Genomic DNA, 14,398 nt, shown 5'->3' with positions numbered 1-14,398 from the left:
GGTCAAGGTAAAGAGACTCATGGAGATTCATGACCTCTTCGTCAACTGGAGTAGGCATCTTTATGTACGGCTTCAATCTTTGGCCATTGACCTTGAAAGTAGCTCCTGTACTTGGATTGAGGACTTCAACAGCCCCATAAGGATAAACTTTTTGAACAATATAGGGGCCATCCCATCTAGAACGCAGCTTACCTGGAAAGATATGCAAACGAGAATTGTACAACAAAACATTCTGGCCTACCTCAAAAGATTTTCTCAAAATGTGCCTATCATGGAAAGTCTTGGTTTTTTCCTTGTAAATTCGGGCATTCTCATATGCCTCATTCCTAAGCTCTTCCAACTCAGATAGTTGGAGTTTCCTATGGGCACATGTAGTGCATAGGTCAAAGTTAAGCTTCTTGATAGCCCAAAAGGCCTTGTGCTCAATCTCTACAGGTAAGTGAGATGCCTTTTCATACACCAGACGGTACGGAGATTGACCAAGATCGGTCTTGAAGGCTGTCCTATGGGCCCACAACACATCTACCAATCGGTTAGACCAATCCTTGCGGTTCGGGTTGATGGTTTTCTCAAGAATTTGCTTGATTTGCCTATTTGAAACCTCAACCTGGCCACTGGTCTGGGGATGGTAGGGTGTGGCCAACTTATGGACGACACCATACTTTTTCATGAGGGCCTCAAAAGGCCGATTACAAAAATGCTTGCCCCGATCACTAATGAGAGCCCGGGGAGTACCAAAACGGGAGAAGATGTTCTCCTTCAGAAATTTCACAACCACCTTGTGGTCATTGGTCTTACAAGCAACTGCCTCAATCCATTTGGACATATAGTCCACAGCAAGTAATATGTACAGGTTACCAAAAGAGTTAGGGAAAGGCCCCATGAAATCAATTCCCCATACATCAAACACCTCAACCACCAGAATTGGGTTGAGGGACATCATATTTCTCTTAGTAAGACGCCCTAAGGATTGGCATGAAGAACATGCCCTGCAATAAGTAAAAGCGTCTTTAAACAAACTAGGCCAATAAAATCCACACTGTAAAACTTTGGCCGCAGTCTTATTAGGCCCAAAATGGCCTCCACAAGCCTGATCATGGCAAAAAGATAAGACAGATTGTTGCTCATGATCAGGGACACATCTCCGGATTACTTGATCCGGGCAGGTCTTAAAAAGATAAAGATCATCCCAAAAGAAATACTTAACTTGTGAAAAGAACCGATTCTTATCTTGGGTGGACCAATGTGCAGGTGTCACACCCATAACCAGATAATTAACAATGTCAGCAAACCAAGGTTCACTAGACACTGCCATCAGATACTCATCGGAAAATTCTCGTTGATGGAGAATCAACACTCAAGGAATTAGGCATGGGATAGATGGTCCGCAACCAAATTTTCACACCCTTTCTTATCCCTAATTTCAAGATCAAATTCTTGTAACAAAAGGACCCACCTAATGAGGTGAGCCTTGGCATCTTTCTTCCGCACAAGATATTTGATAGCATGGTCGATAAACAATCACATGTGATCCAACCAAGTAGGGCCTAAACTTCTCTAAAGCAAACACAACACTAAAAATTCTTTCTCGGTGGTGGTATAATTAAGTCGTGCATCATTAAGAGTCCTACTTGCATAATAAATCACATGGGGCAATTTATTGATTCTTTGCCCAAGAACAGCCCCTATAGCAAAATCAGAGGCATCACACATAAGTTCAAATGAAACTGTTCAATTTGGATCTTGAATAATGGGGGCTGAAGTCAGCGCTCTTTTCAATTGCTCAAAACTATCATGACACTCAGAAGAGAAATCAAATGGGCAATCCTTTGCCAAAAGAGAGGTGAGAGGTCTAGCTATCTGGCTAAAGTCCTTGATGAATCTCCTGTAAAAACCTGCATGGCCAAGAAAAGATCTAATGTCCTTCACACTCTTGGGTGGTTGTAAATTGGCAATAAGGTCCACCTTAGATCTATCAACCTTGATCCCTTCTTTGGACACAATGTGACCAAGAACTATATCTTGCTTTACCATGAAGTGGCACTTCTCCCAATTCAGGACCAAGTTCTTTTCTATGCATCTTTTAAGAACCAAAGAGAGATGATGCAAGCAATTAGAAAAAATAGAGCCGTGAATAGAAAAATCATCCATAAACACCTCTAGGAAATGCTCTATCATATCAGAAAAGATACTCATCATGCACCTTTGGAATGTAGCAGGGGCATTGCAAAGCCCAAAAGGCATACGCCGATAAGCAAAGGTTCCATAAGGGCATGTGAAAGTGGTCTTGTGTTGGTCCTCTAGAGCAATAGGAATTTGGTTATAGCCTGCATAACCATCAAGAAAACAATAATATTCATGGCCAGCTAGTCTCTCTAACATCTGATCAATAAAAGGCAAGGGGAAGTGGTCCTTCCAAGTTGCCGCATTCAATTTCCTATAGTCAATGCACACTCTCCATCCCGTTTGGATACGGGTTGGAATCAACTCATTATTAGCATTCTCAACTACAGTGACTCCTCCTTTCTTAGGCACAACCTGCACAGGACTCACCCATTGGCTATCAGAAATAGGATAAATGATGCCATGATCCAAGCATTTTAGGATCTCTTTCTTAATTGCCTCTTTCATCACAGGATTAGCCCTCCTTTGGGGTTCCCTAGAAGGTTTGGAACTCTCCATCAGATGTATATGATGTTGAACAATGGAAGGGCTAATACCTTTGATGTTAGACATGGTCCAACCTATGGCTTCCTTATTGTCCTTTAGAAGCTTAATAAACTCTTCTTCCTGAATAGAAGTCAAATCAGAAGCAATAATAACAAGAAGAGTATGATCATGTCCTAAGAAGACATACTTGAGGTTGGAGGGCAATGCCTTGAACTCTAATGTGGGGGGCTCAATAATAGAGGATTTGGGAATGGAAGTGGATAGGGATCCAAGGGGCTCCAAAGGTGGTTGGATGCTCCAGACCTCAAATAAGGGAGTATCATCAACACCCTCCAATTCTTGCATACATTCTTGAAATCCCGAATCAAAATCAATCTCAAAGAACGTATCAATATCATCGGAAAATCCTTGTAGCATATGCACCTCTTCATCCATGTCAGGCTGTTTGCCCAACCTAAACACATTGAAGTCAACAGAAGTATTACCAAAAGATAATTTCATGAGACCATTCCTGCAATTGATTAAAGCATTACTGGTAGCTAGGAATGGTCTACCCAATATGATTGGGATTTGGTCTTTGAAGTTGGCAGTGGGTTGGGTATCTAAAATAATAAAATCTACAGGAAAAATAAATTCCCCAACCTTCAACAAGACATCCTCAATCATTCCCTTAGGAACTTTAACCGACCGATCTGCAAGTTGAAGAGTAATTTTAGTCGATTTCAGTTCTCCCAATCCCAGTTGTTGGTAGACATGAAAGGGTAAGAGGTTCACACTTGCACCAAGGTCCAATAAGGCATGATCAATAGTAGTATGGCCTATAGTGCAAGAGATGGTGGGGCTTCCCGGATCCTTATGCTTGGCTACTACTGGCTGTGAGATTAGAGAACTAATGTTAGCAGCCAAGAATGCCTTTTTGGGCACATTGGTGGTCCGCTTTTGAGTGCATAAGTCTTTGAGGACTTTAGCATAAGCGGGGATCTGGGCAATAGCATCCAACAAAGGGATATTCATCTGAACCTGTTTGAACACATCCAATATCTTCTCCACAGAAGGAGACTTCTTGCTAACCAATCTATTTGGGAAAGGGGCAGTTGGGGTATAAATTCTTTCAGGGTTGGTCTTTTTAACTTCCTCAATAGAATCCTCTTTGGTTTTCTCAACCAAATTATCTGTATATCTTTAGGTTCATCGACAACCTAAAACAAAGAGGCACTTCAATGGCCTCTTCGAAGGGGAGAGTCAACGGAGTATGAGATGATAAAGACCGAGGTGCACTAGCTCGTTGATACTCACGGCCACTCCTTAAAGCATAAACAACATTTATCTGTCTGGAAGGCCCTTGGTGCTGTTGGCCTTGTGCAACATTGGTTGGAGGAGCTTGGGTACCTTTTCAATATGAACCCGATGCCTAGGATTTGGCTCAGTGGCTAGGTAACTTTCCTATTTCCCTCTCATGCGGATTGTGACAAGTTGGGTGAGTTGTTTTTCCATGTTATTGTGGCTTGTCATGAGAAGAGCTATCTTGTTGTCCATCTCATTCAATCTTGTTGCCTCTCCTATATTGGTAAACCCTGGGGGTTGCTGATAAGGTGCAAGGAGAGGAGGCCTAGCAGAATTAATAGAAGGTCCTGGATGAGGACGAGGGGGAAAGGGGTTAGGAGACATTCCTTGGCTTTGTGGTGCATAGTTGGTCCTTTGGGCACCAACCTGGCCTTGATGGTTAAAGTTGGATGGGCCTGCTTGGTTCCCTTGATTCCATGAGAAATTAGGGTGATTTCTCCATCCTGGATTGTAAGTATTGCTATATGGGTTATTTTGGTAGAGAGCACTTACATTCTCAGTGCTGGAATTGCCCACTAAGGTGTTGGGGCATTCCTCAGAAAGGTGTCCAGGGGTTTGGCACCAACTGCATACCGACACATGGTTGACCTGATTGACTGGATTAACTGGTATAGACTCTTTAAGAACTATGGACTCCAACCGTTTTATGAGGCTATCAAGTTTGGCCTCCTTGGCTGGCATACCCTCAATGAGATACCCCTTAGTGGTCCTTTCAGCCTCTTGGGAAGATTCTCATTCCCTAGTCTTATCAGCCAAGTTGGTTAAGAATGTCCATGCATCATTCTCCTCAGAAAAAGAAGTAAAGCCTGCTGGACACATAGACTCTACAAGTTGCTTGGTCTGATAATCAATACCCTCATAAATAATTTAGCATAGCTGCCACAAGTCAAAACCATGGTGAGGGCATTCTAAGAGGAGGTCCTTGAATCTTTCCATGAATTTAGAAAAGGACTCATGTGGTTTCTGCCTGAACTGGAGGATGTCACTTTTAAGCTTATTGGTCTTGTGAAGAGGGAAGAATTTTCTCAAAAAGACAATGGTGAACTCATCCCATGTATTAATAGAGTTTGTTGGCAGTCCATAGAGCCACTTCTTGGCCTGGTCTTTCAGGGCAAAGGGTATAAACCTAAGCCTAACTGCATCATCAGTCAAATTTTGGACCTTAATTAGAACACAGACCTCCTCAAATTCCCTAAGGAAGAGATATGCATCCTCATTAGCCATCCCATGGAAATGGGGTAGTATGCTGATGAAGTTGGTCTTGAGTTCATAGTTATTCTTTGTAACAACAGGTAGACTAATGCATGAGGGCTGTGCAGCCTTGGTGGGGTAAAACCTATCCTTAAGAGTCTTGGGTTGTTGGTCACCCATGGTCAAAGGTGGTAGAGAAGGTGGTCTTCTAATAAGACGATTACTTGAATCACGAGTCCACACCTTAGCCACCTAAATAGATATGAGGTCTCCTTTAGAAAAATTAAAGAAAAATAAAACACTTAAAAAAAAAAAAAAAAAAAAAAAAAACTAGAAACAAAAGGGACCCCAAGGTAGATAGTGCATCTCTATCCCTAAAAAATCGAAACAATGGTTCAAAAGCTGTAAGGATGCCATATAGGTTGAAAGCAAGGGAACCCGTATAGTCTTCTATAGCCACCTACGTGCGACTCCAATATGGATTCTGATGTAGAATGGAGGTCTACTATACGTTTATGTTTCCAACACTCTCACTATGTCGCTTTCCTGTTATCAAGAGTGGTCACCTCCAAAGATAAGGCACATGTCAATCCACCCAACCAAGTCAAGATGTAGCATCATAGGTAACTTAATCCTATGAGGGATACCAAAAGATGGAGGGTTGAAGCATAAGAAGGACTTTAGATTGGGCGCACACTATTTGAAACAGAAGACAAACAAGATGAGGTTTTCAAAAACTGATTTTTTTTTTTTTTTTTTCAAAAAAAAAGAAGAGAAAATAATAAACTAAAACACTTCGAACTAATTAAAAATCAGATAAATAAAATGGACAATAATCTCCCCGACAACGGCGCCAAAAACTTGTTTGAGTTAAAATAAAACCGCAAGCGTACAGGTCAATCGTAGCTACGGGTCGAACACGAGGAGATATACACCACTCTATTTAACTAACTTAAAAGTAATGCAAAATGAACCAAATTAAAGTGTTAAATTAAACTAATTGAACGAACGAAAATCAATGCATCCTAACTCATAAGCATCTAACAAAATTAAGGGATTAAATCGGTGTCCTAACACATGAGCATCTAACCTATCAAACTAAAGCGAATTGAAAGGAATAAAAATGCAGCCACACATACTAACCACATAAAAAGAAATAAGGGAATAAAAATGCATCCATAAACCACAACCATATAAAATTAAAATAAAAGAAATAGAGGGGGAAGAAGAAGAAGATAGAGAGAGATAGAGGAGATGGAGAATGAGATTGAGAGTTTAGATAGTAAAACCTAGATGTGCTTGCATGAATGTAAATGAAAAGCTTGAATACTTGCATAAACTTACCATGGCCTCCTCTTCTAAATCTTCAAGTCTTGTCATCAACTTAAGAACTTAGACTAGAAGGCTTAAAACCTAAACTAGAATTAAGAAATTACAACCCAATTGAAGACTTAAATTGAAATTAAAGCATAAACTAAACCTATTATAACCATTAACTAAAAATTATGGTAGCAAACTAGAACTTAGAAAAGCCAAAAATCACAAATTAGAAGGAGAAGAAGAGAAGAAATTTCACTAAGTGAATGAGCAAATTTTTACAAGAGAGGTAGGGGGTATTTATAGGTGGAAGAGAGGAGAAGAGAGAAGATGGAAGTGTAGGAGAAATATTCCCTAAGAAAAGAGAATATTCTCTTCTCCTTCCTCTTTTACAATGCCTTGAATCTTAAGAAAAAGAAAAAAATAGAAAGAAGAAGAAGAGAAGATTGTTTACATAGACCTTCTATTTCAGAAAAATAAACTTCCAATTCTAACAAGTCTTCCTTTTCTTTGTAGATATCTTCTCCAAGCAATAAAATCAAAGCATCTTTGATTTTTCAACCTTCCATAGATGAGAAAATATAAATCTATCACAAGTAGAATTCCAGAAGTGCCCTTGAGAAGTTGGAGGAGAGAGAGAGTAAGGGTGATGACTAGGATTCCTTCAAGAATAAATAAAATACCCATTCTGTCCTTCAGAAAACGTGAAGCATGGGGTGTTTATATAGGTCTCACCATTGTGTTCCTTGCGAAAAATCACACAAAATAGACCCAAATTTCATCCAATTCGGAGTTGGGGAGCCCAAGATATCTCAAGTTGAAGTTGGACTGTCCAGAGCCTTCCAAATGGAATCTTTCGGGTACAGTAAAGTAACTTCTGATAATTGCATTAAGGCCCCTAAAATCCAAACTTCCACTTCACTTTGTCCCCATCCGACTGTCAATAATTATAAATAAACCCCTGCAGACCATTTTCACACGTCGTTATGGAAACGGCCATAACTTCTTCGTTTCAACTCAGAAATAAGTGTCGTTTGAACCATTGCGAAGCTAACTCGATGGGCTATGCATCCATTTACACTTCTAAAAAGCTTAAAAACATCTCCTTAGCATCATCTCTTTCATTTTCACAAGAATTTACCTAAACCCTGAAAAGCACAAGAAAGCACCGAGTAACTCTGTCCAATGTGGTAAAATGTATAATTTATGCCCTAAAATTTCACACATAAATATGCTCATCACTGAGACATTCAAATAATTGAGATTATCGAGTGGAGGGAAATCAGAAGGGAAGCTACCGTTCATGGAATTCTCAGAGACATCGAGGTATATCAACGAGAGAAGGTTGGATAGGAGATTCGAATTCCCTGAAATGTTGCAGGTTGAGATGTCGAGATACTTGATCTTTTGTAGCTTCTTGAATCCAGAAGGCAGAGTCCTCAGGTTATTGATCGAAAGGTCTAGAACTTTAAGTTTAGGAATTAGTATTTGAGTAGCAGATGGTGGTGGTGGTGGTGGTATGTAAAAGAGGATGATGATTTGGGGAAGATGAGGGCATTTTAATCTTTTCAAATTTTAGCAAATAGGTCAGGGCAATTAGGTCTTTTCAAATTTTAGAAAAGATAAAAGAAAGGGTAGTTTGATCATTTTATTGCATTTAATACCTGATGTGGACTTAAATGGCATTAAGGAGGTAAAGCAAGAATGGTACGTGGAATATTGAGGAGTGGTACGTGGAATATTGAGCCACAGAGGTACGAAGAATATTGGGTGCATTCTAGAAGGATACGTGTACTTTACCCTTATTTATATGATGCCATTGAAAAATGTCTTTCCTAGCTATGCTCTGAATCATGTATTCCTTTTGGTGTCATTAGTGGTTATCCCTTTGGTGAGTCACATGTAAGGTCTCTAATGCATGACTCCGACGTGAAGACCCTGAGGTTAAAGATTCAACCTAGATAGGTGGCTTGTACCTTGTTGGTTATGTTTTGTTGTGATTCATTAAACATGTCACTTTATTATTGGAAGCTAGATCTTCAATATGTTTTGTTCTGATTCATTACACATGTCACTTTATTATCACTCCAGAGTGTGGAGAGATGGAATGGCGTCAAAATCCACGAAAATGATCTGATGAAGTTAATGTGGGACCTGCAGATCTAGCGGGGGTTACGAGCTGTTGCTTTCTTTCCTTAACGTGTAGAGACTAAAGAGAGAGTTGTTCTCTTTTTCCTTACTTTTCTCCCTTTTCCATTGATTCTAAGACTAAAAAGCAAAAAACTTTCCCCAACTGTAATTTTTTTTTTTTTTGGTAACACTTTCCCAAACTGTATGATAAATGCTAAACACGCTTCTTTTCCCAAATCCCAAGAGAAAAAGAGAGTTCACTCCTCGGCATGGTTTTGGTGCACGGTATCAGAACGGGTGTCGATGATCCGCAAAATTAAAAGACTCGGTTTGAGTTTTCTGAGTCACTTGTTACTGTATTTTTGTCCGAGTCAATTAAAACTTGATGAGTTTTTTGTTTTTCGTTTTCCTTTCCTTACATTTCTTGGCCTTAGACAATAGTTATGGTCTATAATCATGTATATGTATTATAACTTTTATCTCCTCCATTGACTGAGCAACCAAAGTTCATAGATTTGTAATGCCCATGCCCACAAAAAAGCATTTCTAATGAAACTAGGGTGGCGGTTGATTTCAAAACCCGATAGTCTTTGGGGCAAAAATCTTAAATATTTCCCCTCTACTTCCATCCTAGATCGGGTCTTGGATTTGGAATGACTTTCATTCGATTTTTTCCGGACCTAAGAAATTTGATCTGTTGGAAGGTGGGGAACTGGTGTTCAATAAACATTTGGAATGACACATGGATCCCCAACATGGATAACTTTCAACTCCCATCCCATCATCCACGTGTGGGGCTCCTCTGTAGTGCGATAGGACGTGCAGCGCACATCCAACGACCTGCAGTGCTTGGACCCGTAGCCCAAAACACCACTTGTACGTATAATATTGGACTGTGTGCCTATCGAATGTGCACACTACAAGCCCTATTGCACTACAGAGGATCCAAATCCATCGTCCACCAAGTTAAAGACATACCTTCTACTTAATAAAGAATGGAACCTTCCCAAGACATATTGCTAAGTCTATCTCATCAATACCCCTAAGGTCCAATCCTCATGAGAATTTTCTCTTCACCCCATCTTACCAAATCTGATAATTTCTCTACTAAGATGGTGGCATCTTTTTTCTCCAGGGCTTACCGCAGCAATTACATTTAGAGGCCATGGGAATCCCTAGTCTCATCAACTCCTCATCCAACGGTATCCTTCCACACATTAGTTTCCATGTAAAGAACCCAACCTGGGTCGGTAATATGCTATTCCAGCACCAAACATTGCTGGCTGCCAAGTCAGCTCTGACTCAGCAACCACGGTGCAGTTTGTCATTCGGAAAGCATGTAGCATGTGGAATTGTTGGTTCCTCTTCCAAGAGGTCCTGGCTTTGGCTGTATCTTTAGGAGTTAATATTGCTTTCACTTACAGGGAAAGTAATTGAGCAGCAGATTTCTTGGCAAATTTGGCTTGCTCAAGGACGGAAAACGCAATGTTTCGCTCGGGGGATGTTATTCCACTGGAACTTCAGAGGATTTTGAGGGAGGATAAAGCGGGACTCCCTGTGCTTTGAGTGTAGTTTTTTTTTTTCACTCTTGTTTTTCTAGGAAGGGTTAGGCTTTTAAGTTTGAGATGAGAGTGAGTTTCTCCTTTGGGCAAGGGTAAGGCAAGTTATGTCCCCACCTTTGTAATTCTTTTATTCATTTATTCTTAATAAAATCTCAGGGGCTGGCCCAGGTCCCATGTGAAGTTCGGGTTAAAAAAAAAATCATTTAGATCTATCAAATGTCAAATTTAATCATAAGTCACTCATTTACGTTTCCGTGTATATCTATGAATTTTCTCATTGTGGTCCATACCTTTTTCACCATGTTGTAAATTATATTTGACCTAAAACTCGACATGTGAGCAAGGAATCTTGGGTCACCCATCCTCAAAATTCTGATCTCATCCAACTTTCCATGTGTATCCATAAAGATTGGAACCATAAATTTTCCTATGATCGCTAGGCCTAAAATCCATTTTCTAATATAAAAAAGAACAAATATATTATAACTTTATATGATAATTAAGAAAGGGATATTTTTTACTTTTTATTTTAGCATTTCCCATTTAGAGAGTAGCCTAACCTTTTTGAGCTATATGGTGGGTGTTTTTTTATTTAAGTTGAGGATAAAGGTTGGGCAGGCCACTGTTGTGCTCAGCATGAGTCTGTCTCTCTCCCATATCTTATGAAAATGACCCCCTTGCCCTCCTCTTCTCACTCTCTCCATTGGACACAACTATTATCTCCAGGAAAGCTAATAGCATGCCTAAACCTCTCCCTTAAGTTGATTATAGGATTGGATCGAGTGTCCACTTGGTTTACTTACATGTCCAGTTTCAGGTTTCACATCATTATTAATGTCTGGCGTACCATGCCATAAATTGTATGCTTATATTTTTGAGAGTTGTTTCAAAGTCACCCCCAAAGTTGCTACATTTGAATTTTCGCATACCTCACTTACCTCCATGTGGAAGAATCGGATAGGATTTAAAATTTTACAAAATCATACATGATAAATTGAATGACATGTTCACAAAATTTGAATGCCAATGGAGTTGTCATATGGCAAACATTTTCTCTATTTAGGTTTAAAGATTTTGGCTTGAATTTGTATAAGACATAAGTATTAAAATATTCAAAAAAAATGATATATAAAAATAATATTAAGAGGGTCCTTCTAGGTGTCATTATGCCTAGTGCAGTAGATCACTTCACTATGATTTTTTACCATCACAAATGCTTTTGTTGAATAAGAGTGAAGGGGTAATTCTAGTAAATTCACTTTTAAAGGAATCACTCAATCACTATAGCAAATCCCTTTCCCCCCTTCCTCTCCAGCTCCGGCTTCCCCTCTTGCCTCCTTACCCTATGCTCCCTCCGCCACCTCTCTCTCTCTCTCTCTCTCTCTCTCTCCAAAACCGAAGGTTGGAAGCTACGAAGCCTCACAACAGAGGGGAGGGCGGAGTTGGGGAAGGGGGTGGCTAGAGAGAGAGAGATGCAGAGAGAGAGAGAGAGAGAGATGCAGAGGGAGGACAGCGAGACATGTAGAGGAGAGAGAGGAAACCGGAGTTGGAGAGAAAAGAGAAATGGATTTTGTGCAGCTATTACTTGAAAGTGAATTCACAAGAATTACCCTTCCACAATCCACTCCAATTCAGCAAACGAATTTGTGAGGGCAAAAACGTCATAGTGAAATGATCAACAACTTCACTAGGCATAGTGAACAAAAGATCAAAGTCATATGGTATGCAAATTATTCACAAATAATGCACAACAGTACCATATGTTTGATTAAAGTAAATTGATGTCAGCATCGAGGAAGGTCATACATGCTACACAACAATGTAGAAGATATTTTAATTCGTCACTTATCACAATTAGAAGTTCATAAGTAGTGGTTTGTGCTCTGGTTGCGAGCCCTTAATTCAATACCTTTGGGTCTATTGTTTTACGATCCTTTGTACTCTTTTTCACTATATTTAGTATGAGAGAATGTTTTCTGTGCTGCAGCGCAGGCTGTGCCCAGGCACATGGGTCTGTTACTCAGGGGGGCAAGGTGATCATTGCGCCCAAACCCATGTGCCTGGGCGCAGCCTAGGCTGCGGCACAGAGAACAGTGCCCCATTTAATATATAGGGAAAAGTCTTTGTGGCAAAGTGTACCATCCTCACCCAGACATAGTGGGGGACGAAATAATCGCTCCACCTCCTCTAAAAGGTGGAAATTCCGCCCTAAAGAAACTTTAGCGTCTGCTCTCATTAGCCCTCGTGCCAATGCAGAAGCCACAATCCCCCACAGAGATCGATCTCCCTTAATATATTTTTCATATTAAAAAGAAAAAGGGAAAATTTCACGGACATCCCCTAAAAGTATCCAATATAACTGAAACTTACCATATTTTGGCAAAATATCAAACTTCCCCCTAACATTAAGCAAAGGAACCCCCAAAGATAAAATGTCGATTTTACCCTCCTAGTATCATCCAAAGTTTAAAATGACTATTTTACCCCTTAGTAAGCTTAGTAAGTTTTAGGGGAAATTTACTAGGAAATACCATATTCTTCCCTTTGGAGCGTGAAGAATAGCTTTCTTCAAGCTCTGTTCTCCGGCGATCATTTAATCCAAACTAGGTCGCTGCCTGTATCGGCCACAAGGAAGAGCTTTTGAGGTGGGGTTCTGATCCTGAAATCCACGAAGTATTGGCTTGATTTAGTGGAAGCTCCAGAAACAACAGGCACCTTTAGACCTTTGCGACTCTATAAGGCCGAGAACAGTGGAGAGACGACAAGAATCAAAGTGGAGACATTGAGAGGGGGAACGAAATGGGCTTCTTTGGAGCAATCTTAGTTTCAAGTATTCGTTTGGAGTGCTGCCATTGGCTTGGCTGTTACAGAGATCGGTGAAGCAGAGGAGGAGAACCAGAGAGAGAAGAAAAGTTCATAACAGAGAAACCCATACCACCATTGTTGTCTTTAGAGAAGAAAATAACAGAGAAACCAGAAAAAAGAAAAAAAATTAAAGAGAGCAGACTAAAGAGGTTGTCCTCCTTAACCGAATGGAACTTTTAGCAATTTGGGGAAGGAGAGCCATAAGGTGTTGTTATCGAGTTGAACGGTGGTGTTGAGATTGAAGTTTTTCTGGTATTGTTTGAGAGCAGATTCGAGGGTGTCGTCCAAGGTGTTTGTGAAATTGGAAGAAGAATTTGAGGAAGAACCAGAGCAGCAGTGGCAAGTGCTTCCACACTGCGATTCCTCAAACAAGTAGCAGAAGAATAGTCCCAGAAGAGTTGAAAGGGTCTTCGTCGTCACCGTTGGTGTCGCCCACAGCAGCGGGAGAAGGGAGAGAAGAGAGGTCAGATGTGACAAGTAGAGAGGGGGTTTTTCCTTCTTTGTCTTCCAAGCTTGGAGATGGGTTCAGCAATGGCGGAGGTCACCGTCTACAGCCCAGCTATGGAGATGAGTTCCATCGTCTTCTTCCTTCACCCCTAGCCGGTAAAACGATGAACTGTTTTGTTTATTCCTTAAGGGGTATTATCATAATTTATCCCTTCTAAGGGTAATTTGGTCATTATGATAAATCTAACAACAACTTAACCCTAAAAGCCTAACGGAGTGGACTAAGTTTATATATCTTCATAAAATAAGGGTAGTCTATGCCTTTTTGCCAAAATATGATAAGTTTCAGCTATATTGGAAACTTTTAGGAGGTGTCCGTGAAATTTTACCAAAGAAAAAACATATGACTTGAGAAATTCTAAATCATTGGTTTTATCGACAAAATTGATATATCTTATTAGCTGGAACAAAACAAAGTAACCTTACTTAACAGGTCAAACTATGGGGGCTAGCTAGGTAGCATGGGAAGGTGATGGGTGAAAGGAGAACAGAGAAAAAGTTTTAAAGACGGTGAACTGTGCTTTCATGTACAACAGAGGTGCAGGCTGTGCCCAGACACATGGGGGTGGGCGCAATGACCACCCTGCCCCGTTGAGTGGCAGGCCCATGTGTTTGGGTGCAGCCTGCGCTGCTGCGGCACAGAGAACCTGAGCCCCTTTATTATAAAGAACATGATTGAAACACAAGCACATAAACAAATCAGAGTAAACCTTTCCACCCATATTATTTAAAACAGCTACAAGGAACAGCTCTCACGTTAGTTGTCAAAGATTAATTAATCCAAAACCAGATTTAATGAATGAGACACTAAA

This window comes from Telopea speciosissima, chromosome 9, assembly GCF_018873765.1.
Source record: "Telopea speciosissima isolate NSW1024214 ecotype Mountain lineage chromosome 9, Tspe_v1, whole genome shotgun sequence".
NCBI classification, from domain to species: Eukaryota; Viridiplantae; Streptophyta; class Magnoliopsida; order Proteales; family Proteaceae; genus Telopea; species Telopea speciosissima.
This window is presented reverse-complemented; position numbering follows the sequence as displayed.